Source organism: Gorilla gorilla, chromosome 17 (assembly GCF_029281585.2).
Source record: "Gorilla gorilla gorilla isolate KB3781 chromosome 17, NHGRI_mGorGor1-v2.1_pri, whole genome shotgun sequence".
Classification (NCBI taxonomy): domain Eukaryota; kingdom Metazoa; phylum Chordata; class Mammalia; order Primates; family Hominidae; genus Gorilla; species Gorilla gorilla.
This window is the reverse complement of record NC_073241.2, coordinates 69926878-69931070: the sequence shown is the minus strand read 5'-3', so window position 1 is coordinate 69931070 and position 4193 is coordinate 69926878.

Here is a 4193-nt window from a genome sequence, read left to right as displayed (position 1 = left end):
GTCAGCATTCTCCTTCCTGATATAGACTGGAGCTAAGATTCTACATATAGGTGTGCATTTTAATAACCAGACATTGGAGATATTAGGGATTTTCTCCAAAGACAACTGAAGATACTGAGGCCAAAAAAAGCAAACTGAGCCAAAAACAAATCTGAATACCCAAATTCTAAAGCATCAAATACAAAAACTCCAAATGTGAAAATTAAAATCAGGCGTTGAGAGCTAAATATTTAAACTATTATAGCAATACTCATCCAGGGAAAATAGGATAAGAGGATATAGGTAGCAAAAGGGATTTCCACATCTGTACAATACATTTTTAATCTAGTTTTGAGGTGCTTCAAAGTTAAGTAAGGGAGCTTACGAGGTTAAGAAAAAAACATAGTCAGGTAGAGCTTATGCTTCTACATTCCCACCCTAGCCTGATGACAAATGTTTCTACGACCAATAAACATGTTTAGAAGATACTGGCCTTCAGGATGGAGGTGTTGACAAGGCTAGCATAGGCAACCTAAGGTACTCATATGTGTGTATGTGGCTTTATGGTATGATCTACAGATAGAAAGAGAAGAAAATTTGAAGAAGAAAAATAAATGAAAGTATTTATTCCCCAAATAGCATTAGAAATTGTAAAAACTCTAAATTGAATATGCAATGAAGATGAATATGAATTGTTATAATTAACCAAATCTTAGCCTAAATAATGAGGGTTTGAAAAGAGTAAGTTAATACTGTGGGGGAGTGAAGCCCAATTCTTCTGCCTGATGTTGAGATTTTTGCATTGTCACGGAGTCCACTCATGTCATACAATCTCTCCTTTCAGATGATCTCCCTTTAGATTATCACTCCCTTTTGTCACTGCAAGTGAAAAAAAACCTGACTACCTGAATAATATGGGTTCATTTTACACGGCAGTTGTGGTATTCTTCAGTGCTTGAAGTAATCATATTTGTCAATGTCAAACAGGGAAGCAGAACTTCTGAGTTATAAGATAACTGATTCATTACAGGATGTAGATGTTACTAAACTGTGGCAAAAACTGGAGAAGTAAAGGTCCAGGAGGAAAGGTAAAGCATCAAAGGAGTGACCTACCAGATAATCTGGGATGCCAAGTCACTGAAGGGAATTGTGGAAGCAAGGCTAAGGTGTAGGTCTGTGGGAAGTGGTGTTACTACAAGCATACCACAGAGATATTTTGGGTTTGCTTCCAGGCCATCACAATAAAGCAAGTCACATGAATTTTCTTGTTTCCCAGTTGTATTGGTCCATTTTCATACTACTATGAAGAAATACCAAAGACTGGGTAATTTACAAAGAAAAAGATGTTTAATGTACTCACAGTTCAGCATGGCTGGGAAGGCCTCGGGAAACTTACAATTATGGCAGAAAGGGAAGCAAACACATCTTTCTTCACATGGGGGCCAGAAGAAGAGTAGAGCCAAGTGCAGGAGAAGCCCCTTATAAAACCAACAGATCTTGAGAGAACTCACTCACTATCATGAGATCAGCATAAAGGTAACTGCCCCCATGATTCAAATACCTCCCATTGGATCCCTCCCACGTAGGAGCTATAATCCAAGATGAGATTTGGGTGGAGATACAGCCAAACCATATCATTCTGTCCCTGGTCCCTCCAAAATCTCATGTCCTCACATTTTAAAACACAATCATGACCTTCTAACAGTCCTACAAAGTCTTAACTCATTCCAGCATTAAGTCAAATGTTGAAGTCCAAAGTCTCATCTGAGAAAACTCAAGTCCCTTCCACCTATAAGCCTGTAAAATAAAAAGCAAGTTAGTTACTTCCAATATAGAATAGGGGTACAGGTATTGGGTAAATACACCCATTCCAAATAAGAGAAATTGGGAGAAATGGAGAAATATAGCCCCCCTTCTGGCTGCTCTCATGGGTTGGGCATTAAGCATCTTTGATTCTTCCAGGTGCATTGTGCAAGCTGTTGGTGGATCTACCATTCTGGGGTCTGGAGGATGTTGGCTCTCTTCTCACAGCTCCACTAGGCAGTGCCCCAGTGGGGACCCTGTGTGGGGGCTCTGACCCCATATTTCCCTTCCTCACTGTCCTAGCAGAGGTTTTCCTTGAGAGATGCACCCCTGCAGCACACTTTTGCCTGAACATCCTAGCTTTTCCATACATCTTCTGAAATCCAGGTGGAAGTTTCCCAAATCTCAATTCTTGAATTCTGTGCACCCACAGGCTGAACACCACATGTAAGCTGCCAAGGCTTGCATCTTGCACCCTCTGAAGCAACAGCTCAAGCTATACCTTGGTCCCTTTTAGCCATGGCTGTAACAGCTGGGATGCAGGGCACCAAGTCCCTAGGCTACACACAGCTGGGGGTCCCTGGGCTGGCCCATGAAACCATTTATTCCTCCTAGGCCTCTGGGCCTGTAATGGGAGGGGCTGCTGCATAGGTCTCTGACATACCCTGGAGACATTTTCCTCATTGTCTTTGTGATTAACATTTGGCTTTTCATTACTTATGCAAATTTCTTCAGAAAGCTAAAATTCTCCTCAGAAGCTGAGTTTTTGTTTTACTCTGCATCATTAGGCTGCATATTTTCCAAAGTTTTATGCTGTGATTCCTCTTAAATGCTTTGCTACTTAGAAATTTCTTCCACCAGACACCCTAAATCATCTCTCTCAAGTTCAAAGTTACACAGATCCATAGGGCAGGGGCAAAATGCCACTAGTCTCTTTGCTAAAGAATGAAAAGAGTCACTGACCTTTGCTTCAATTCCCAACAAGTTCCTCATATCCATCTGCGACTACCTCAGCCTGGACTTTATTGTTCATCACCATCAGCATTTTTTTCAAAGCCATTCAACACGTCTCTAGGAAGTTCCAAACTTTCCCATGTTTTTCTATCTTCTCCTGAGCCCTCCAAACTGTTCCAAGTGCTGCCTGTTACCCAGTTCCAAAGTCACTTCCACATTTTTGGGTATATCAGCACCCTACTCTATGGGTACCAATTTATTGTATTATTCCATTTTCATACCTATGAGGAAATACCTAAGACTGGGTAATTTATAAAGAAAAAGTAATTTATAAAGAAAAGCTCACAGTTCAGCATGGCTGGGAAGGCCTCAGGAAAATTACAATCATGATTGAAGGGAAAGCAAACACATCCTTTTTCACAAGGTAGTAGGAAGGAGAGGTGCAGAGCAAAGGAGGGGAGAAAGCCCCTTATAAAACCATCAGATCTCATGAGAATTCACTATCAGGAGAACAGCATGGAAGTAACCACCCCCTGATTCAAGTACCTCCCACCAGGTCCCTCCCATGGCAAGTGGGGACTATGGGAACAACAATTCAAGGTGAGATTTGGCTGGGGACACAGCCAAACCATATTACTATAAAAATTATGTTTATACTATATCATGTTCTATTAAGTATGCCATAGCATTATGTCTGTAAAAGCAATGTACATGCCTTAATTAAAAATACACTATTGCTAAAAGTTGCTCACCATCATCTGAGCCTTCCATGCTTCTAGAGAGTCCTGGCTCAGTGTTGACAGTCGCTGATTCATCAGGGTAGTAGTTGCTGGAGGTTGGATGGCTGTGGCAATTTCTTAATATAAGACAACGAAGTTTGTCACATGTACTGAATCTTCCTTTCATGATAGATTTCTCTGTAACACATGATGCTGTTTGATAGCGTTTACCCACAGTAGAACTCTTTCAAATGTGGAGTCTATCCTTTCAAACCATGCAGCTGTTTTATGAAAAAGTTTATTTATTTAATATTCTAAATCATTTGCTGTCATTTTAACAATGTCCACAGCCTTTTCACCAGGAGATTTCATCACAAAAGATCACTATCACTTTTCTTGCTTATCCATAAGAAGCAACTCCTCTTCCATTCATATAATATCATAAGATTGCAGCAATTCAGTCACACCTTCAGGCTCCACTTCTAATTCTATCTCTCTTGCTATTTTCTCTACATCTGCAGTTGCTTACTCCATGGAAGTCTTGAATAGCTCAATGTCATCCATTAGGGTTGGAATTAATTTCTTCAAATGCCTGTTAATGTTGATATGTTGTCCTCCCATTCACAAATGTTCTTAATGGCATGTATAAGGGTAAATTCTTTCAAAAAGTTATAAATTTACTTTGCCCACATCCATCAGAGAAATCACTACTTATGGCAGCTACATATAGCCTTATGA